This window comes from Mus caroli, unplaced genomic scaffold, assembly GCF_978045245.1.
Source record: "Mus caroli unplaced genomic scaffold, Mus_caroli_1 scaffold_9, whole genome shotgun sequence".
Classification (NCBI taxonomy): Eukaryota; Metazoa; Chordata; class Mammalia; order Rodentia; family Muridae; genus Mus; species Mus caroli.
The window spans coordinates 20,707,874-20,732,673 of record NW_028227264.1 but is presented as its reverse complement, the minus strand read 5'-3'; positions in this window follow the sequence as shown (position 1 = coordinate 20,732,673).

Below are 24,800 nucleotides of genomic sequence, written 5' to 3'. Positions count from 1 at the left end.
TTTCTCTAGACTTAGGAGGGAAAGCACCCAGCAGCTTCTCCAACAACTTTCTCAAAGTGAAGTAGAAATTGCTCTCAAATGCTAGTTATAAACGTGTAATCTGAACTCCAGCCACTCCGCAGGGCTGCAGAAGAATTTATGACGTGCTAAATATTTCCTTTGTTCTTCCTAGTGGTAGCCTGCTGCAGCAATTAGAGAGCAGTCCACTCCACATGCAAACGCTGCGTTTTCTAAAGAATGGCTGATAACTGCTCCACAGGCCCTCAGAACAAGATTTTTTTGTGGTGCAGAATTAAGAATTTTTAATTTCCTTTCAGAATCCTAGTTTCTGAAACATTTTCTAAACTGTTCTTCTTCCAAACCTGATGCCTTTTCATTGCCCTTTACAAGGCAGGAGAAAGGTCAAGGTGACTTCTAGAAGCCTGGAGGCCAGGGTATGAGCACTGCCATCCATATAAAGGTCCCAAACCATAGAAAGGTCCTTTGTGCTACTATCAAAAACACCTCTGACCTCCTCTTTCTTATTTCCATAGAAACTGACAGCTGAGTCCCATCCTTCATAAAACAGCAAGAAAATCTGCCAATATCATCCTTCTTTAGAAGCCAGACACAATTAATCAGCAGCAGGAGGCAGCATGGCTTCAATTAGCTCCATAGTACACAATAAATTCTCAGTCGTTTGCTCTGTGTGTTGTTGGTTTTAGCGCTGGGCACTATTGTAAATGCTGTCTATGCATTCATTCTATGAGGATGTTACTATTTTATCCCCATTCAGAACTGAAGAAACTGAAGAACAGAAAATCTACATAGCTTGCCCCAGACCATTTCTACCTATTTAATAGGAGAACTGGAAATGGTTCCAAATAATGGACTATGCCTAACAGAGAAAAGTGTGCCACGAACTTCCTGCATAATCCTAGCAAAGTTGCTGAGCTTCTCAGTGCCACAACCTCACCATCTATAAAATGGGATTATCATTGTACTCATATTACAGGGGTTGTGAGAAGGTTAAATGAATAATACATGAACACTTAAAACAATTCCAGGCAGATGTAACTGTTCATAATCCACACTTGGGGGTCTAGAGAGGTGCCTGGGCAGCTGAGAGGATATATTGCTCTTTCAGAGGTCCTGAGTTCAGTTTCCAGCCCCAGGTAAGGTGGCTCACAACTACCTGTATAACTCCAGATCTGGAGAAATCTGCACTTTTTGCTTTCCTGGGCACTGCATTCATGCATGTGTCACCCTCTAAACAAGCATACATGCAATGAAAATTATAAAATAAACCTAAGTAAAAATAGTTCATTCCAGTTTTCTCCCAAACAAGCCTTAACATAAGGGAAGAAGCCAATAACCCTCCATTGCCCTAATCTCTATTTAATAGACATCAAATAGTTCAATTGTGTGTGTGTGGTGAGAATATGGAAGAGACCAGAGAGGGCTTCAGCGTCCATCCTGACATGCATCTCAGTTTCACAGAGCAGGAAACATCACACAGACAAAAAGGCAGAATAATGCCTGAAATAATACAAATTTAATGTTTTTCCTCCGAAGTTGGGAATATAATGTAAAGGCTCTGGATGCTACCTTTCAGGGGCAAGCATTGTGTTTGGCAGAAGGCTTCTACAATACAGACAATCCCACATACTGAGTGTGATTCAGATACCTGAGCAGCAGAGGAAGATTGTTACCAGACTGCTCTTGTAGGTCTTAAAAGAGAAGTTATAACCAGAGGCAGAGGGTAGGGCTCTGAGGACTACAGAACATGGGTGACTTCTACCCAGTTTCCCCTCCTGCCTGGTAAATGAGCCCCGAAGACATCTGAGAAGGATCATCCTTCGGAAAGGACCCTCATCTATCAAAAGACCCCAGTACTTTCCACTGTTTTACTTGAATTATGTCTTCTCTAAAATTCATTTGTTGAAATTCTAGAGCCCAATACTTCAGAAAAGGAACTTTTTCTAAAATTTTATTTTATTTTAATTAGGTATCTTATTCATTTACATTTCCAATGCTATCCCAAAAGTCCCCCATACCCTTCCCTCCCCACTCCCCTACCCCCCCCCCCCAACTCCCTCTTCTTGGCCCTGGCGTTCCCCTATACTGAGGCATATAAAGTTTGCATGACTAATGGGCCTCTCTTTCCAATGATGGCTGACTAGGCCATCTTCTGATACATATGCAGCCAGAGACATGAACTCTGGGGGGTACTGGTTAGTTCATAGTGTTGTTCCACCTATAGGGGTACAGACCCCTTTAGCTCCTTGGGTAATTTCTCTAGCTCCTCCATTGGGGGCCCTGTGATCCATCCAATAGCTGACTGTGAGCATCCACTTCTGTGTTTGCTAGGCCCCGGCACAGCCTCACAAGAGAAAGCTATATCAGGGTCCTTTCAGCAAAATCTTGCTAGTGTGTGAATGGTGTCAGCGTTTGAAGGCTGATTATGGGATGGAAAAAAACAAAAACCAAACCAAATCAAACCAAACAAAATAACAATATTACTCAAAAGAATTTAAACACATTCTGATCATATTGTTTCTCTCTCCCAAGTCCTTCCAGATCCTCACTATATACCCAACTATAAGTTCTTTCCCCAAAACAAACAAATCCCAATACAACAATGAACCCTCCCCACAAACCAAGAAAACAAAATGGAACACTCCCCCAAAAAAAGTAAGAAAACAAACAAAACACCAAATTGTAACCAAATAACAGCACACCCATAAAAACCTGTGGAGTCCATTATATGTTGGACAGCTACTCCCGAACATGAGGCCTGCATTCTACTGGAGAAAAATGTTTTTTCCTTTCTGAGTAGGTATAAATGACAGTTCAATTTTTAACCTTTGCCCTAGTGGCTAAGTATTCATTCATTCATTCGTTTAAAAAATATAATCCAAAAAACATAAAATAAAACAAAATCTATTACATAGAAATTAGACAAGACAAACTAACAGAAGGAAAGAACCCAAGAGAAGCACAAGAATCAGAGGACCCACAGAAACACTAAACTGAAGCCATAGTATAAGAACAGAGGACCTGGTGCAGACTGGTGCAGGCCCTGTGGGTGCTGTGTTGGTCTCTGTTGAGTTCATATGAGCTTTGCTCATGTTTATTTACAGGCCCTTGTTGTCCTGGTATGCTCCTTCCCCTGTGGCTTTTACACTCTTTCCACCTCCCCTTTCATGGGGCTCTCTGAGATCAGAGGGGAGGGAGTTTATGGAGACATTCCACTGATGACTGAGTGCTCCAAGGTCTCTCACTCTCTGCTTTATGTCTGCTTGTGAGTCTTTGTATTTGTTCCCATGTACTGAAGGAAGAAGCTTCCCATCAGAGAGAATTTTAATGGATGAATTTTAGGGGGGACACAATTCAGGCCAAAACAGTACATCGGAAGGCTGAACAAGGCACTAATGTATGAACATAACAGAGTATCATTAGGAGTCATTTTATCACTACATCCCCCGTTTTTGACAAGTGTTATTGAGTTTTACCCTAGGTCCCTGGAGTATCTAGTCCCAGGTTCTTGGTTGCCCAGGCAACATTGGATGTGGGTTCCATCTTGAGGAGTGAGCCTTAAGTCAAACCAATTATCAATTGGTTATACCTATAAGCTTTATACCACCCTTGCCCTCGCAATAACTTGCTGGTAATACACCATTGTGGATAAAGGGTTTGCGGCTGCCTTAATGCTGCTTTCTTCAGAGAGTGTGCAGAGTACCTTCTTGTACAAAGACAGTGGAACACAGAGGTAAAGGCTCTACGAGGGCATCATCTTAGCATCTCCATGTTCAAGGAGTTGTATAGAGGTTGCCGGAAGGGGATCTTCTTTAGAAAGACAGGTGTTCAGACATAACTAGTCAAGTTAGGATGAGGTCACACGGGAGCAGGATAGGTCCTTTGCTTAGTGTGAATGTAGACTGCATACTTTGGATACACAGACACATGAGGAGACTAATCTGTGATGCTGAAGGCAGAGGTTGCTATGAGGCAACAAGTAGCCAGGGATGTCGAAGTCTTCCAGCATCAGGGATAACCCGGGAGAGAGTTCAATATCCCCTTCTTTCTCTAAACTATCATAAAGAACACACACTGCTAACAACTGGATCTTCTATCCCCCACTGACAGAAAACACTGCTAACAACTGGATCTTCTATCCCCCACTGACAGAAAAGCAATGATACATTTCTATTCGGTCACTTCCTTTTTGGCAATTCTGAGAGATTGTCAATCTGTATAACTCACAGAGTATGTTTCTGTTCTTTTCCCTTATTGGCCTAGATGGATATTCCCCAGCAAGGCATAGCAGTGAGGAAAGTCAGGGATTATGAAGGAGATAAACTCTCCTTTTGATGTTCTGACCTGCTGTGCAGTGAAGCTGTGGTGTCCCCTTCTCCCAGCATGCACTCCCTGCTCTTAATTGTCCCATATATAAAGAACACACTTTCCATGTTCCATGGTTATTATAAAGATTACTCTACCCATTCTCCCATACCTAGCTGGAGCCTCCCTCTTCCACACTAGTTTCTCATCCCCTCCCCCCATTTATGATGCTTTAAATCTTGTGTCTTGTATCAAGCCAATCAGCAGTTTCTATTTGCTGACTACTTCTGAAGACAATGTGAACTCTTTATAACGGGAATCATAGGTACCAATTGTGGCATTTGGGCATTCAACATAAGGTGACTGACAGTCATTCCATGCTCATTGCACGTCATACGAACCTGACAGAGCCCATAGGCGTAGAGCAGCATGCTCGTGGTTGGACTCTAGTTGGCCAAATGCTACTCCATGGAACACAGCCTCTCAGTCATCAGAGAGTGTGTTCTGCTGTAAGAGCTGGCTTTTCTAATTTTGTATGTAATATATTTGGTCATATTCTTTCTCCTCTCTAATTCACCCAATATTCTCAATTCCACGCACTTACTCACTCACTCACTCATTGTCTTTCTATTTAAGAAAACCAAAACCAAACAAACAAACAAACCAACAAAAAACAAACTGAAATCATGGACTTTGTTTTTCATCAGCCAACTACTCCTGGCCATGTGGCCTGCCCTGGGATGTGGCTGGATACCCAAAATCACTCCACTGAGGAGAATTTTTTCCTTCTCCCAGTGGGTATCAACTGCAAAAAGCTTCTTAATTTGGGGTGGGACTTTATGCCCACTTCCCCTTCTCCATGCTGGGATTTTGTCTGCTTTGACATGGTACAAGTCTTGTGTATACTGTAATATCCTCTGTGAGTTTATATGTGAATCAGCCTCATCGTACCTGGAAAAATGTCGTTCACGTGTAGACATCTACCATCTGGCTCTTACAATCTTCCTGCTTCCCGTTCTGCATAGACTCCTGAACCCAGAGGGGAAGGGTGTGATACAGATATTATATTGATATGCCATTGGGAGTTATTTAGTGGAATCATTATAATAAGTTTCCCCCTATGGCCTGTCTGTATAAAGTCTCAGGTTCTTGGCCTCACTAATTGTGTAGGTACAGCACCAACCTTAAGGGCTGAGTATTAAATCCAACCAAAGGATTTGGTTACTCCTACCATACATGTGCCACAATTGTCCCACTGGGTATGTCTTACAGGCAAGTCACTGCTGTAGCTTGCAGGGTTTGTAGCTAGGTGATATCAATGATTACTCTCTCCCTTATCCTGAAAGCTCTTCAGGACCCACAGTAGGAAAGCTCAAAAATCAACCCCCAAGGTGATTCTTTAAAGTATATCTGCATGTACAAATTATCAAAATCAGTGTGGGTGTTCCTCAAAAAAAAAAAAACCCACCCGGTTATAATACTCTTGGGCAGAGATCCAACAGATTCTGTATCTTACAATGGTGATACATATTCATCCACGATCCACGTTCATTGTTGCACTATTTCTGACAACCAGAAATTGAGAGCAGCCTAGATATCCAGTAGAATATGATTTAGCCATTAAAATCAGTGAAATTTGTAGGTCAATGAATGGATCTAGAAACAATCAACCTGAGTGAGGTAATCCATACCCCAAAACACAAACATTGTTTGTACACTGATGTTAGTTTTTAACCTATGTATGTTTCATTCAGAATATTGATAGCTGGGAAGGGACCAAGAAGGAGGAGGGGGAATAAGATAGATATTAAATGGGGAGGGGAACGGAAGGACAAGGTAGAGAAGGGAACATGAGAGGAATAGCTTATGCTAATGGCCCTTCAATAACCATCCAGAAACCCACTGTGGTGGAAGCATGTTAAAACACACAGGCTAGTTCCAGAATCTATCATTGCCAGGCCTGTTTCCATTCAATGATAGAATGTTCTCGTCACTGTGAGCAGTGTTCTCATCACTATGAGCAGTGTAGTCTGAAGCTTTGACCATGTGGTAAGTTTTGTGTGCAGGTCAAACATTGTGAATTTCATGATTTTGCTTCTAAAATTCTCATTCTTCCCTTAAATAATCTTAGTTTCTGTTCTGACATGCAGATATACTTTAAAGAATCACCTTGGGGGGTGATTTTTGAGCTTTACTACTGTGGGTCCTGAAGAGCTATCAGGATAAGGGTGATTTATCTTCAATTTTGACACGTCTCCAAAGGATGTTAAATCCCATGTACTCTTATTGCAAAACATCACATTCCTTGCCCTCTGTGAACTTTGGGGACATTCTTTTAGACAGTTCCTCCTAGTATTTCATTTTTTGGATTCAGATGGTTTTCTCTAAAATATACCAACCAGTTAAATATTTAAAGGAGTGTTGCTATGGATTACTTAAATTGTCTTCTGACAAGATTTCTCTGCTGTGATTTGTCCTTGAATTCTAGCTACCTTGACCCACTCTGACTACCAACTCTCTCCAACTTAGCAGGACAGTCAAGTAGCCTCTCCATTCTGTGACTAGACCCTCTCTAGCAGGGCACATGCAGCTTGCCTCATTCATTTCCTTTCTCAGAACTCACTGGGCTGTGTTGCCTGCTTTCTATTGCTGAACTTATTTTTTTTATATAAATTTCCCTACATTTCTAGTTATTTAAGATAGAAGGTTGAATTCAATCTAAGTACTTACAACGTTCCTTACTTAAAATGATTTAACTTAACAATTTTCAACTCCAAGACAGAGCAAAAAAGATATACGTCCACCAAAAACCTGAATTTGAAATTTGAATTTCAGGGTTTGGTCCCGTTTTAAACTAGCACTAATCAATAAATCCTGCTTTCTCACAGCTAGACAGTAGCACAGAGCTGAAGGACTCAGTCAGCCACAGGACTGGGGAGAGGAACAGCCTCTTCTCGCTACACTGGACTATGTTTCGGAGCTATATTCCTGGTGGACTTTGTATATGGAATTTATTTTTGATTTTTTTAGTTTACAATGGATACATTATGAAGTAGTCGCACTGTAGGTCAAGGTGTATCTGTAATTGTGACGATCAATGAGAAAGAACTGGAGAAAGTGTAGTGCCTTGATAAATATCTTGTATTACTTACTGCCTCAGAATCAACAATATTTTACATTTATAATTTTTTTCCTCATGGGAGAGTTACTTAAAATAAAAATAATATTGGGTGAATGTTCTGCAAGCAGTGGGTAGAAACATGGCTTTGGAGTCATGTAAACCTATATTCCAATCCTATTTTTTTAATTCCAGTGACATACTCTATGACTATCTTCTTAATGTGACTAACCATTTTTTCTTTGAGTGTAAAACGGAAGTTTAATTCTCTATGGTTATTGTGAGGACACATGTCCTTCATTTCTCTAAATATATAAGGATCATCTATACCACAGGTCATGCAAGGAAATGGCTCAAGAATTGCAGTTGTAATCTTGTGATGAGCATCAAGTAAGTTCCACAATGCCCTTCCTTCTCCAAACATCAGGCAATTCACTGTATTGTGTGGTGGTTTGAATGAGAATGGTCCCCATAAGCTAAGTGTTTGGAAAGCACTAAAAGGTGTAGCCTTGTTGCAGGAGGTGTGTCATTGGGAGGTAGATTTTGAGGTTTTTAAAGCCCACATCATTCCATTCCCCCCTCACTCTCTTGCTTTCTCTCTCTCTCCTTCTCCCTCTCCTTCTTTTCCCTCTCCCTCCCCTCTCTCTCTTTCTCTCTTTTCTTGCCTCTCCCTCCCTCCCCCCCCCACCTCCCAACCCCCCGCTTCCTGGTTGTCTCAACATGTAAGGTCTTAGCTATTTCTCCAGCACCATGCCTGCCTGTTGCCATGTTGCCCACCGTGATGGTCAGGGACTCACCCTCTGAAACTGCACACCAGTCCCAGTTAAATGTTTTCTTTTTTAAGTTGCCTTGGTCATGGTGTCTCCTCACAGCAATAGAGAAGTAACTAAGACACTGGAGATGCCTGCCAACCTCTCAAATCTCAGGTGAATTTCGCAGGGAAATTTGTACAGGGAATGGATAGAGTAACACACTTTAATGGGGTAACCTCTTTATGTCTTGAATATGAAAGTCCAAACATATAATGATAAATTGGTTCATTTTTCATTTTGACAGATTTTCTTCATATTCTTGTTAAACTTTTCTCAGAAGCTGCTGCATGTGGTTTTGCTTATCTTGAACTCAGTAATTCTCATTCTTTAATTATGTTTGACTAGACCCTCTCATGTGGTATCTTTCCTTGGACTTCCTGCAAAGATTCAGTTGCAATACTCACTAGTATGGTATTAATTCTGAAATATTCTCTTTAAACCTACATTTCAAATTCCTGCTAAGCTATCCAGACACTCTTTATTGGATCAAGCCATTACATATCTCATTTCCTACAGCAATAATGTTCCATTCATGACAAGAAAGTAGAGCTATATGCCTCTTCCTCCCTGTTGTCCTACAGGAAGGAGGAATACCTTTTTTTGTAGATTCATTGGATTCCAGCAATCATTTCTTCTTATCTAATTATCTACTATGAGATTGTCTTTTTCTTGGAGAAACTACAGAGACATGGTGATACACTCCTATCATCAGGAGCTTCTTCATTTTTAGGGTTCATGAGGCTATGAACATTGTTTCAAACAAACAAACAAACACACACACAGACACAAACAGTTTCTCTTTTCCAGGATGTGTATCCTGTAAAAAGAGGAAAATTGCTGCTGTTCAGGAAAAGAAGGATAAAATGTATGGAAAGATAGAATGTATACCAGTAACCAGGTTAATGGTTACCATCTGTTGATGGTTTCAATTTAATAGACTCTAGAATCATCTAGGAGAAAAACCTCTGGGTTCCCGTGATGGATTATCTGGATTATGTTAATTGAAATGGGAAGACTCATTTTAACTGTGGACTGCATGATTACATGTCCAAGGAATAAAGAATGGAGACAGAGCTCTGCTTCCCACTCCCATTCCTGACTGCAGACACAAAGCAACTCGTCCAAGCTTCTACCACCACAACTTCTTCATCAGGGTAGACAGTACCCACAAGACAGGAACCCAGATGAGCCCCTCCTCACTTAAATTTGCTTCTGACATTTATTATAGCACTGAGGCAAGTAATTAATACATTATGTGACTGAAGGAGGGTTGGGATTGTTGGTTCTGTTTTGCTCATGGATAAATTCTTACTTCTAGAATAGTTGTTGTTGTCACATAGAGCTGTGTCTGTGTATGTGTGTGTGTCTGTGTATGTGTGTGTGTGTCTGTGTATGTGTGTGTGTCTGTGTATGTGTGTGTGTGTATGTGTGTGTGTATGTGTGTGTGTGTGTATGTGTGTGTATGTGTGTGTGTATGTGTGTGTGTATGTGTGTGTGTATGTGTGTGTATGTGTGTGTGTGTGTATGTGTGTGTGTGTATGTGTGTGTGTATGTGTGTGTGTATGTGTGTGTGTCTGTGTCTGTGTGTGTGTATGTGTGTGTGTGTGTGTGTGTGTGTGTGTGTGTGCTAGATGATTATTGATAATGGTTAAATTTATATTTCTTTGAGCTATGTTGTTCTGTAAGTTAAATAGGATAAATGATTGTTGAACAAATTAGCCATCTAGAGCTTCTGACTCCTTCCTTGTGTTTGTAGTGATAGACACTCTCTTTTCCTTCATGACAGAGTTCTTTCAGCCATCTTGTCCTGTGATGAACTCAGTTTGACAGATCCAGGGCCTTTTGAATTTTATGCTTTTGTGCACTTTCAAACTTGGAATGATTTCCTTTTCCTTACAGCAATGAATCTCCCTTGAAGGCTTATAAACCCAACACTGCCATATCTGGTCCTGAGAAAGTCTGATGAAGAAACCCAGGAGCCTTCCCTTCCTCCATTTTCTGTGGCTATGGTTCGTTTTCCTTTTTATTCAATTTATTAAAGTCCCTCAGACCGATGCCTATTGTATCCAATGAAGTCTCATGCATATATCCTGTACAGTAGTTATTGGCAGGGTATTAATATTTTGGAAGTTCAATGATTATTGAGGCAACAAGGCAAAATTTTGTTGTTTTATGTCACTTAAATGTGATGTTTAAGCTCTGAGATAGATCAGGTAGATGTGATTTCCCCCATTTAACATTCAGATTCTGATACTCTATTCCCACAAATTCTGACAAAGGCCTGAGGTAGCTTTGAAAAAAACTGCAACTTTACCAAACATCATATGTGACTTTAATGAGAACTGGATAGCTGACATTGGGCCAGAAGTGTATCATCTCACCAACCTCTTATTTTTTTACCAACATAAGAATGAAGAAGAAAGGCTCAAAAGAACAGGAAAATGAATGTCTCTGATTCAGGAGGGTCAATGAACTATCAAGATATATTCTTCTTCTAAATTGGCAGAATGGATAGGTCAGGTAGGTAGGTCTGGTCTGACTCTATGGATAGGTCAGGTAGGTAGGTCTGACTCTGATGAGCCTATCACAGACCTTGCTGAGGTAGGTCTGACTCTGATGAACCTATCACAGACCTTGCTGAGGAGTCAGACTATTTCAAAGGCCACAGGGAGTCATGGCTTGTGTGTGATCAGGAAGAACTCAATATCATTCTCAACTTTATCTGCCTGTGATGGATTGAGAAGAATAGAAACCCAGGGGAAACAGAGGAGTAGTACATGCTATCAAAGCCCACACATGTTTCTTCATGACAAGGGGAAGGCAGCCTTATTTTGATAATGATGAAAATTCCATTGTCAATTTATGACAATAAATGAAAGAGACAATGAATATTTTTCATTAACAAAATTAGTGTGTGTAGATGTGTGCATGAGTGTTGTATATGTGTGGGGTGTGTGTGCAGTGTGTGCTTGGGTGTGTGTGTATGTTGTCTATTTATGTTCATGTGTATTGTGTGTTCATGTGTATATGTGGTGTGTGTGTGTAGTGTGTGTTGTGAATGTATGTGTTTGCTGTGTGTGAGAGAGACATGTGTGCCTGTGTGCCTGCGTGTGCCTGCATGTGCCTGCATGTGCCTGTGTGTGTGTGTGTGAAGTGTAGTGTCCATATGAGTGCGTTTGTGTGGTGGTGTATCTGTGTACATGTAGGTACCCATTAAAATATACACTTGTGCATGTGTATGTTGTCTGTGTGTGTTCATGTGTATGTGTAGTGTCTGTATGAGTACATGTGTAGTGTTTGTCCTAGTGCATATGTGTGTTGTGTATTTATGATGTATGTGTGGTATATGTTTGTGTGTGTGTAGTATCTGTATCTGTGTGTGTGTGTGGTTGAGTGTCTATGTGTGTATATGTATGGTGTGTGCTTGCTCATGTTGTGTTGTCTGTGTTCATGTGTCCATGTGTATATGTGTGTGTGGGTGTACATATGCATGCAGGTACACATTCAAATGTATGCTTATCCATGTGTTTGTTTTCTGTATGTGTTCATGTGTGTGTAGTGTCTATATGTGTTCATGTGTGTGTGTGTGTGTGTGATATCTGTATGTGTGCGTGTGTGGTAGTTGTTCATGTACATGCAGGTGTACATTCAAATGTGTGCTTGTGCTCTTGGGGGCTAAGCATCATATCAAGTATTTTCAACAGGTATCATCTAACTTGGTTTTGAGACAGGATCTCCTGTTGGAACGATGGCTTACAGATTAAGCTAAGCTGGCTGGCTTGTGCACCCCAGGGAAATCCCTGCCTTTGGATCCACGGTGCTGGAATTACAAATGTACATCACTATGTCTGGTCTTTTTGCATGAGTGCTGGAGATTAAGTCAGATCACCATGCTTTTGTGACAAGTACTTCACTAACTGACCCATCTTGCCAGCCCTCGTTATCACAATACTGAAAGGAAGCAAAGGCCAGGTAGTGAAGGAATGCATGTCCTTCTGATGCCCAAGTCAATCCGTGTACAGACTCAGTACACTGGAACTGACCAGGCAGGAGCCAGGTGTGAGGAAAGCCCTGATCTATACTTAGCGTGGTAGAAACAGATCATCAAGGGTTGCCAATGACACAGGCTTTCCCTCAGATGGAAAGTTTCTCTGCCCTTGCCACACATCTCTATTGACGTTTCTCTTTTATCACTTACTGGACCACAAGTGAGACAGTAAGCTGGAGCCACTGCCCACGTTCTTTCCTTTGGAGAGGGACCAAGGAATGAGAAACTTGACTCTGCCCAGAGAGAAGTCAACCTGAAGAGCCAAAAGTTATCAGGAGGACAGAGGCTATTAAATGGGAAACGAACTCGTTTTTTTCTGCTCTGTTGGATGCTGAAGGCCATGTCTTAAACTCTGTGTAACTCTGACATCAGCTCCTCCGTTTCTCCTCAAAGCATCTGTGGGTCCAAGCGCCTCCCACCTCCATCTCTATCTCCAGCCTCAATCTTCCTTTGGTACCCAAGTTGATTTCCACTAAAACATCAACAACAAACTGACAGTTTTAAGAGAATGGGGGAGATTTCTATGTAAACCAGCAACACAGGATTCTTTGACCCTCCCCACCCTTATCTCTAGTGAAAATCGGTGTCTCCTTCCCCAGTGTTCAGCCTCTCCATTCTCTTCGCCCCTCTCCCTCAGCCGATCTTCACTTTTCCTCCCCCATCCTTTCCCAGGAGACAGAACAATTCTCCCCAAGACCAACCTTGCACATCCAGTCACTCAAGATTCCTGTCTGAACAGATGCCATAAACAGAAAAGGAGAGGAGATTTTTCTTTTCTCTTCTGTGTTGTTTGGCTTCATTAATTTACCTTATTTTATTTTTGCCCTCATTTGGGAGGGGGGAGAAACTAGGAAGTAGAGAGGTGTTCATTTTCATAGTTATACCATCCACAAATGGTGGGCCTTAGGGGACCCAGGATCTTGTTCCCAAGTGTTTTCCAGTGTGTTTTCTCTTAGTCCCCGTCTTAGAGTCCTTCAGCTCCAGTGCCCGGCATCCACATATTCACGTTCTGAATGCTGCTGTTGTTTCACAGGGAATCCTCCAGCAGCTTTTCCCATGGTCTTAACAACTGTCATGTGAATGTGAATATATTACCTTTCTAAACTGTTGAGATGATGATAAACTGGGAGAGTTTTCCCATGGTTGAACCACCTTCTCACTTCCGAGTTACAAAAGAGAAGAGACACTTTGGAAAATAGAAAAAGATGTTGAGGGAGATAATTTAAAAAAAAAAAAAGCCAAGTTTCTTTCTTTTAGAGTCTGTCAGTAAACTTATGTGGGCATTTATTTGCAATTTGGTGTTCCAACAGAAAGTTAAAAAATTAAATTAACATGAACTGTGCTTCCATGGTGCAGTACAAGTCTTTTTAAAAAGACAAATATAAAAGTATTTGATGGGGGGGGAGGGTATGGGGGACTTTTGGGATAGCATTGGAAATGTAAATGAAGAGAATACCTAATTTAAAAACAAGTATTTGATGTACATATGAAATAACAAAGACAGCTTGTGTTTAATAGTTTTCACATGCCAAGGTATTTTATTCTTACAGAGACAATGACAACACACATATACACACACTCACATACACATGCACACACACATGCACATACATGCTCACACATACACATAGACGTTCATATGTACACACACATATACACATATGTGCATACATGCACATTCATGTTTTTATTTTACTTTCCAATGTACATATTCTTACTGACAATCACTACCTTAAGCTTACCACGGATAAGGAAGAACTGAGATGAACAGCTCGCTTTTTTCATTTATTAGATATTTTCTTTATTTACCTTTCAAATTTTATCCCCTTTCCTCATTTTCCCCTCTGAAAACCTCCCTATCTAGTCCCCCCTCCTCCTACTTACTAACCCTCCCACTCCTGCTCCCCTGTCCTGGCATTCCCCTACACAAGTGCTTGCTGACAGAAGTCTGTTATAGCTGTCTCCTGAGAGGCTCTGCCAGTGCCTGACTAATACAGAAGTGGAGGCTCACAGCCATCTATTGGACAGAGCACAGGGTCCCCAATGAGGAGCCAGAGAAAATACCCAGGGAACTGGAGGGGTTTGCAGCCCCATAGGAGGAACAATATGAACCAACCATTACCCCTAGAGTTCCCAGGGACTAAACCATCAACCAAAAAGTAGACAAGGAGGAACTCAAGGATTCAGGCACATATGTAGCAGAGGATGGCCTTGTGGGACATCAATGAGAGGAGAGGCCCTTGGCCTTGTGAAGGCTCCAGGACCCAGTGTAGGAGATGAGCAGTTCTTACAGTTTTGTTTTGGGTCTGGTAATCAACTACAACAGGAAGCACTGCAAATAGGGAAGAGAGAGATGCCTTGTTCTGAGTTTCTTAGGACGCCATTTCCTTCCTTCTGCATGTAAAGCATGTTCTGAGTCTAAGGAAATGTATGACTCCCTGGCTCTGCTCTCACTCTGACTTGGAAAAAACTTGTGTTCCTTTACTCGGATTCCTATTGGATTCCTATCCTTAGTGAATTCAGGGGAATTATTGCCCATGAGGTGGCAGGTGCTATGAATGTGGCTTAGCTCCCTCATCCTCCTGTGCTCATTTCTCTCATTACACCAGTCAGTTTGAGACATAAGTTCTCAAAATTATCAAACATTTCAGGTTGGTGATAGGGGACTTTAACATCAGAAATGGAAAGTTTGACCCTTGTGTGTGTGAGGTGCTGTGTAAATGCTCAGGCCATTGACCCAGGAAGCTGCCTGCCGTGTGGCCACTCTGGCATATCCCTCTGACCCACACCTCCCATTCACATCTACCTACCATGCTCTTTCCTTAAAATTGGCCCAAATATCTCACCTTGCCTCCCACTCCGTGTAAATCTGACTTAATCTGCGCAGCTTGTTTGGTTGTTGCTTTTTGTGGCTTTGGTTTGGTTTGGACATTTGGGTTGGTGGTGGTTTTGTTCCTCTCATCACTGACAGTTTCAGAGATTGTTTTTGTGTTTTGCTTTGCTTGTATCTTCATATAATGACGCAGGGAGATGAAGTGGGGCTCTTGGAAAAGTTATGCATATTTGGCTTTTGAAATTCCCTTTTATTGAATTAAAGCCACATGAGAGTTTGAGGATACTTTTGAACCTTCATACCATATGTTAGGGGTTTAAGAAGTTTTAGGTAATTTGTCTTAAGTAACAATATCAAGATAAATTGAAAATAAAAATTGTGAGAGCTTATGTTTGCTCTCGTGTCAATCATTGCTCTCAAGTCAATCACTTTTACCATAGCTGGTATAGTGCAAAGGCTGCTAGTGGATACGAAATGCCTCTGGAAATTCACAAAAGTGAATTTCAAGCTAATGATTTTAAATTAATGAATACAAGGAAATCAAACTCCAAAAGGTTTGTTTCTTAATCTTACTTACAAAGGCATCAGGCATGTTACTGTTTTCATAACTAGTCGATCAAAAGACACCAAAATATCATAATTAAAAAGTTAAATGTATTTAGAGAGACAGAAATTCCCTTTGTTCCTGAGATGTATATTTTAAAGTCTATAAGAAACCATCACACTTCATCAAATTAAAGTTGTTGTTGTTGTTGTTGATGCTGTTGTTGTTAAACCTATGGAATAAAAAAACCTCAATGCATGCACTTTTGCAGAGGTTTCCCAAACTGTATCCCAAAAATACTCTACCTCCAGATTGTCATAGGGCTGGGATTCTACTTATGATTATTCTACAGCCAATACAACTCAAATTTCCAAAACATTTCAAAATCCTTTCAGAGTCATTTGGGGATAGTGATTTGAAGAGACCAACTTTGACATGTTTACAGTTTTGTGCATAGCTTTTTGATAAACGTGACAATCAGATGCATATCAAGTCATCTCAATTTATCACCTACATGTTGTTAACTCAGGACACCAGACATCAAATGTTATTTTGATTGACAAGAAAGACTACATCTCTTCCATCTCCTAACCGTCTCTATCCCCATCCTTGTAAACTTGTCTCCATATAGCCTGTTTGAGCAAAGAGTGGTTAAAATTAAAATCATTTTTTGCTAATTAGAGGAAAATTATATGTAAACAATCGAAAGGTATCTTTGTACATCTGCCTGACATTTCTACAGAGGCCTTAATTGCCTGCCTGACGTAACAGATTGCATGCTTTTATAAAGCTCTATGACTCCTGGTCACACACTCGCTGGGACATTCTCTGTTGTTTCAGATGACCAAAGGGTCGTGGTATTTTAGTGCTTGAGGTGGGAATTAATTTCTATGACCCAAACCCCACAATTATGGCAGAAGTGATACTTGACAAGAGTAATCACATTCAACCTTACCAAGAAACTCATGGCACATTTAGCAGAGGAGCTGAAACAGCCCATCCAGAGAGCAAATGTCTCACCGAAGCAGACCACAGAACCCTTCACAGAGTTTATCGTGTGCTTGTAAATAGTTTACAGGCTCTGGCAGATGTACTAAATCAACTAACTGTTCTGCACTGGAGTTATATTTTCAGTCAGTAACACTGTACAATACATTTCACTTTTTGTTTTTCTTATTGAACTCAAAATGCATGCATGTACAACAGTTGTAGGCAAAGGTTATTTTAATTCCTACTCACGCAATGGATGCAGGTATCAACAGGGCACGCTCGTTCATTTTTGTTCAGACTTCTTCCTTCTGATGTTCATTTAAGGTGGCTTTACTTGTGACAAACAGCTGGAGAGTGACCTAACATCTTTAACCTCATCCTGAAAAAAGAAGAAAGAAAGACACAAAGAAACAAACAGAGTTAGAGCCAGATCTGCAGTTAAGAGTCCATGCTGCTCTTACAGAGGACCTCAGCTGACTGCACCAAGTTAAGCACACATGGAAACATGGCTCGTGCCACTCAGCCCTGAGGAGCCCTCACCACTGCTGCTTCGTCTCCAACGTAGTCAGACAGGGTTTCTGTTTATCAACTTTTCTACAATAGGGGTGAAAGCTAACAATGAAAAACTGTAAGGAAGAAAACAAAAAAACAAAACAAAACATAACAAAAATCCAAGAAGGTTTATAATGGCCTCGCCCTGAGCTTTTTTGGTCACATCGTACCAGATCTTTGAAGGAGAAAGCATCTTTCATAGAACACTGGTTCTTCATTATTTTAAAAACTGTAAATATACACATGGATGTGCATGTGCCTACCTTGTTTTCACCCCAACTATGCAGAATGAGTTGTTATTTTGATTATCTCCATATTATAGACTAGGATCTTTAGGATTATAAAAATAAACTATCAAAATTCTAACCGCCAGCACAGCCTGCAGTCAGCAACTCAAACATTCTGGCTAAACTATACTTCTTTTTCTTTCCTCTACAGCTATGACTCTAATGACCCTGAATGCATGGTTTCCCATATAATAATTGATTGTCAATATAGCTAGCTGGAAGAGGTGTTATGGACAGGAATGGTTCCCATAGACGCCTATCTTTTAGTGCTTAGTCCTCAGGGAGTGGCACTTTTGAGAAGGATTGGGAGGCATGGCCTTGTTGGAGTAGGCGTGGCTTTGTTTTAGGAAGAAGGTTACTGGTGGTGGGGTTTTTGTTGTTGTTTCAGTTTTGTGGAGTGTTCCATGCATGATATATTGACTGTTTTAATATATAAATTAAAGAACTCTTGCTTTTAAAAATACTTCCAAATCAATTTCCAATTATTCCTTTTGTTAAGATCACTATTGTCCCCAGCTCAAGTTTCTACTTTCTCTCTCCAGGTTCCTCGCTTTGCTTCCATTGCTCTGTGCACATTCCTTCAAGTTGACCTACAATAAGGCCATCAGTTGTCCAAGGAGTCATTCACACATGAGTAACACTGTTGAAATACTGAGGTTATGAATGTCCAGCTAATTGACAGTCTGCCTAGATGGTTCCTTGTAAGTATTTTATAATGTCTTTTGGCACTTCAGAACCATCACCCATTTAAATAGCACAAACCCAGAGCAAGTGGGAAAAGTTACTCATCTAGATTCTTGCTGATAAAACAAAAAACATATTAATGAGTTTGCAGTTCCACTTGTTGAAGCTTATTTTTGATCTTGGTCTATGTTAACTGAAAGCAAATGGTTGGTAAGTGGGAAACAGCCAACCAGCCAACCATTTTGGAAACTCTGTTTTGTACATCTGATAAACCCAGCTTGGCTTTTACTTACTGATTTGATAGGCATTTTCCAGTCATTTATACTGGAATTTCCTAAGACAGGGGTTGGGCTCTTTCCTCTCCTCCCTCTATACTTTTCTCTTTTTTTGTATGGATGAAAGACTGCAAATGTATGCACAAATAGCAGGTACTTAAAAAGCTTAGTGGCTTTTTAATAAGTATGTTACAGTTTTCGTCTTACTCAGCTAGCTCATAAATAATTGAGATTGGATGATTATGTTTATTTTACAGCTTAAAGTCACAATAACTGAGAAGTTATTGTTCTACTTTAATCTATGCTAATCTGGCTACCGCCCTGGAAAATCCCCCAAACACTTGCATTTTATGGCTTCCTCTGCTTGAGCTAATTTCCATGATCTCTCCTGGGCTCTTTCCCTGTGACTAATCCCCACTTCCTCTCCCACTCTTTCCCCTTCCCCTGGCTTTGAGGAAGTCCTGCCCTATTCTCTTCTCTGCTCAGCCATTGACTGGTCAGTTAGCTTTAGTGATCAATCAGGGAATAATTGGGAGCAATGTTTGCACAAGATTGAGAGAGAAGAATCTTAGAATAAGGATTGCGACTAGATATGAGGACACAGAAATCAGCATTTGAATAATACAAGGGTAATATTTACACAGGGCACAAAACATTATGCCTATAGCTTACTGAACAGCTCCAGCCAACCCTCCCATATTCTTCCCCAAAGTTCTATACATTCCTAGAGGGTTTTTATTCCATGATGTTCTGGCTTTAAGCTTCCGATTCCAGGATTCTAAATATCTTATCCGCTCCATCCTCTCTACCGAGGTCAGTTCAAACATGAAGCATGGCCCTTATTTTCTTCTCTCAGAAAAACAAATCTCATCACAAAACCATATCTTTAATTATAGCTGACCTCATTGGAAGCATCGTGAGGCTAGGGCAGTTTACAGAACAGTAACATTGTTGAATATAAAACATTTCTCTAAGCATGGAGCTTAAGCAGCCATATGAACTAAACTCCTTCCTATTATTTACAAGATAATTTCACTTTCTCTAACCAATCCTAAATCTGGTTACAGGTTTTCAAGGCACAATGACTTGTACATCTAGATACCTACCTTAAGTCTTACTCATTCCTTAGCCTTTACCAGTCTCTACAAAGTAAAACAAGGATGAGAATAATTTTGCTCCACTCTCAAGAAAACTCATATCCCAACACAGACTCATGAATACTCACTCATCTACCTTGCTTCCTGTGTTTATGCCTCATAGAAAGTAGACATACATTGGTTTGGGTTTTAAGAAAAAAAATTCCTTAATATAAGTTTATGTTAAATATATAGAATATCTAATTTTACCTTGGATTCTATCCTGTGAGATCTGATATCTGCTGTCTCCTGTTCCTCCAGAGACAAGCCCACATCACTATGTGACTTCTGTTGCTCCGTCACATTCTTCCTAGTAAACTGTTTATTTTGTTCTCATGACGTTTGTCTTAGTCCAAATTTCTCCTCATTAGAGTTGAGTACCTAGTCACTATCAACGTCTACCTGTTGCTCAGCCACATCAATGAACAGGCTATAAAAACTAACTTAAAAAGATCGAATGACTATACTCTACGATAATCCTGACTTTATACTTAAATATTCCCAACTCTTTGCTCTTGATGATCAGAGAGCCCTTTTATTTACGTTGATGTATATTTTTAAAATTGTGTCAACTATTAAAGAATAATAGTAATTAAACTTTCTGGGAGATTTTAAGAGGCATAATTAAATATTGTATACTTAAAGAACATGCCTGCTTCATAATAGTTAATATTAATTGAGTAACAATTACAAGTACTATAATGACTTTCTGGCATCAATTTGACAGTAAACCACCATTTACTATATTTGTCTTTAGAATGTAAATGCCAAGAACAAAAACAGTATTAGTCTGAAAGCTAAAACAGTCTAGTTATTATTTATTCTAGTAATTATTATGATAGAATTCTAATCTGATCTCCCCATTCAACGTTGATGCAGGTGAGACATAGAAAAACATCTTGCAAAATAGTAATGACAAATCCAAGTCTGTAATCATGTTTCTTGAATTTCAAATGACTAATTTCCCCTAGTCTCGGTCTAAGGGTAACCAGTTACTGCTTATGGGGTAAACAGATGAGATTACATGATCTCACAGAACTGATAGCATGGTCACGGTTTCCCCTTTCTCTCTGTTTATCATCTACAACTTGATTGGAAGCAACCTCCTCACCCCTCAGTCAACACTACCAAGTTCTTTCCCAGTGGGAACCCTGCCTGGTTCCTGTTGGTTGCAATGTCTATTACTCAGGGCGTGTGGGTGGCATCTGACTTGTAGTTAGTGATTTATAACACAATTAACATAGCTAGTGATTGTATACAATGTATTGAAAGAGATGGCTGACCAATGACAGGCACCTATTTCAGTTACTGACTAAGAATTGATGAATGAGGCATATCTGATATGATATAACGTAAAACCGACAATTGCAGTCAAATCGTTAGCCAAAACTACCTTAATAATACACCATTAGAACTCTCAAAATCAATATACTTGACTTAGAATTAAATTATCCTACTTATCATAATGTGGACTTTCCCCCGACAGGGTATGTGTGTGTGTGTGAATGTGTGTGTGTGTGCATGTGTACACTGTATATATGTATGTGAGTGTGGGTATGTTTTGGGAAGTTTGAAGAACAACCTGGGATGTTATTCCTCAGCTTCTTCTTCTTCTACTTCTTCTTTTTTGTTGTTGTTTTTGTTTGTTTGTTTTCTTGAGACAGGGTTTCTCTGTATAGCCCTGGCTGTCCTGGAACTCACTCTGTAGACCAGGCTGGCCTCGAACTCAGAAATCTGCCTGCCTCTGCCTCCCAAGTGCTGGGATCGAAGGCGTGCGCCAGCCACCACCGCCCGGCTTTCCTCAGCTTCTACTTTGTTTGAAACAGTCTTTCTTCTCTCTGTGTGTGTATGTCTATGTATATGTGTGTATACACATACATATATGTGTGTGTATACATATATAGTATATTATATAATAATTATGTGGTATATAATACATATTAAATATGTAATGTATATTTTTAAAGCGAATACAGCATAAATAAGTTGGCACTCTTACTGTTTCTATAAAACAGGTTTCTATTCCTAGACTTTAAACACATTATACGCAATTGAAATCCATTTGGTAGAAAGTTGGGTTAAAAGTTACACATTTGCTGAACATATTTGCTAACAGGTTTATGTATATGTTGTAAGAGGAGGTTCTGATACTAACATTCTGTTCCCCAATTGATTCTGGATTTATCAGCAAAGAAGGCTGGAAGACCTATTGCTGGGCAGAATGTTGGGACTTCCGGGTCCCAGGGTGTTGCATGTAATAATTAAAAGTCAACTCATGCCATCACCAGCTACTTTCCAGCCGCAGTGGTCTCCCCGCCTCCATGGCTATCCCCATGCGGTGGTCAGCCCAACTTCCTGTGGTTCGCTTGCTACTGAACCTCTGTTTTCCCAGTCATCCATCTCCTGTGGCTAGCTGCTGCCAAACCCACTCAGCAGTCCCAAATTTCCACAGCTAGCTGGGGGGCACACTCTCACCAATACATGCTCCGCCTAGGTTACCTTCCCCCTGGAGCTCAGTTGAGTTCCTGTGAAATGGAAAACATCAGACAATCTTAAGTTTATAATCAACAGATAATACAGCTGCTGGGAGCGGAATCTATTGTCCAAAACTCATCAACTATTCTGTTAGAAATCTTCCAGTGGTAGATTCTGGTGGATTCTACCACCAGATCTAACAGTCTCCAGTCTACATTTTGCCTGTTACTCTCCTACCTCACTGTCCAAAAAGAAGTACCCTCTTCCTCAGTTCCCTCTTCCTCTCTAGGACCTGGAAGTGCCCTCCTCCTCCTCCTCTTCTCCCAGTGATTGGCTTCTTGTTGTCTTTATTATCTAATCAATTAATTAGGGCAAAATTCCACCATACCAGGAGAAAAGGAGATGCAGGGAAAGAGAGGCTTTCTGCCATGCTTTGGAGGAAGAAGAATGCAACAGCAGTCACGTAAGGTCTCATGGAGAGCTGGGGTCTGTGGTCTCCACTACAGGCGGGTAGCCAAAGGTGTTTGGAAGGGGCTAGGTGGAACTAGCCACGGAGTTTAGGGCGTGTGGAGAGACGGAGATAATAAATTGGTAAGGCCATGCTTTTCCAGGCAGGAGAGATCTGCACCCAGCACTTGCACCAAGAAAGCAAATTATAAAGGTAATAACTATGTGCATGTCTTTTATCCATGGATTTAAGGATCTTGGGAAGTGGAGCAGCCACCTCCAGGAGCTAAGCAGGTAGAACGGGAAACTGGGAGGGACTGGGAGCACAGCCCTTCCTGGGCGAGGGAGGTAGAGATTTTTAAAACTACACACAACAATATGTGGTTGTCGGAATATTTTACCTTAGGTTCCTAAATGTTACATGGTTTGAAATAGCATATGATTGGTTCTTAGTATTTATTGAGCACAGTCTGATAAAGAGTTTCATTATTTACACTGAAATGCTGTTGGATTCTGCTGATGAGAGATGGCTTATGTGCCGGAGAACATTTTTCAAGCACTCTTAAGTTGTGGGTAGGGCAATAAGCTTCATCATCAACACCTGACAATGGTGGTCTATTCACAGAGGGCACCGTCTGATAGGTGGTTAACAATCTGACAAATACATCTAAAAAAAAAGTTAAATATACTGGAATGTCTCTATAATGTTTTCCAGGGATCTGTGTTAGGTTTTTAGTGACAGATGATCCTCTTTGGGCACTTAGCCAGCCCTTGAAAAAAAAAAGAACATAAGCTGTAGGAAAATGTTAAAGGGAGGCATATTGTGAGGAATTTCACTGCCTGATATTTATTTTAAAGGGTTTAACCTAATATACAATACAGAGAAACTTTGCTTTCTCATGCATAATGAATTTAAAAATCCACCCTCTTTGAAAATATTACCAAGGAGCTATAGTGAATGACAAAGCCATGCCCACTTAGAAATACAAGCCTTCGTTTCTAGGATAGTTTATTTTTTCCTAGCTATCCTGAATGGATATTTTAAACTGAAATGGGCTCCATTTCTCCTCAAATAAAGCATCTTTAGAAGAGAAATTTGAAGGGAACAGACGGAATTTCATTAAGATGCATGTGGTCACATTTTGTCAGAACTTAGGTCCCAAGGTTCACTGTAACACTGCTATCTGCACACATTTAAAATGGCACTCTTTGGCAATAGAACAAACACCTACGTTGACTTAGCAGGGTGCATGGCAGTGACTAGCCACCTACTAGAAGGCTGAACTTAAAAAAAAAAAAAAAAAACTTGTTAATGTGATAAAACCATGCTCATGTTTTTTCTAGTTCCAGTTTTTCAATTCCAGTTGCCGTTTTTATTCAGTCAGCAGGTGAGGGACTCTTTGCAACTGTCAGCTATAGTCTTACTTTCAATGCAAAGGGCTGTAGGCTGAAATCCCCACTGGATGCCACTGACTTCTGCCCTTGTTTCCTTCAATCTCTTCTTCTTTAATGTATATTAAGTAGGGCTTTTTAACACAACGACCTAGTTTGACTCTAGACCCAGAATTCTATGTGAATAGAGTCATTGGATTAACTTTGCAAAATATATTTTCCTGGAAGAATTCTGTTCTAGAGAAAATTGCAGTGTAAAATTATGAAAGAGCTTTGCTCTGTTCTACCTATTACTTTCTTTCTTGGCCCGCCACAGATAATCTGCCCAGCTCAATAAATCCACCAGATACTTAGACTTAACATTTGCTACTCTCACTGTCCCGAAGTGTGCTCAAAGTAAATGAAATCTTTTTGGTAGGATATTTAGTAGAAATTCAACAGCTCCATTTAGACTTTTCATAAACTGTACAGATCGATTTTGTTGGTATATCCTAACAATTATTTAAAACAATTTTAGTTTTGACTGCCTACCTGGAAATCTCAGACTTACATCAGTGTGGATGCTGTTGGTATAGAATACATTAAGGGTGTATCATCTCTGTTTCTTATGGTTTCTTGCTTTCTCTTCCGAGCATCTCATGAACAGGAAAGTGCTGAAGTCTTCCTTCACCTCACAGCCTCACTGGAGCTACTATTCCTGGGCCTCCTAAGACCTTGCCCCATTTGTGCAGAATCCAGATTATGGTGAAGGAATGGAGATATCATGCACCCGTATGAAAACATGATTATTTACCTCACGTGAGTAGCTTCTTCAATACAGCGCACCTGATTTTGAAACTTCACACTTAGAGTGACTAACAGAATGAAGGTATTTATTTCAGCAA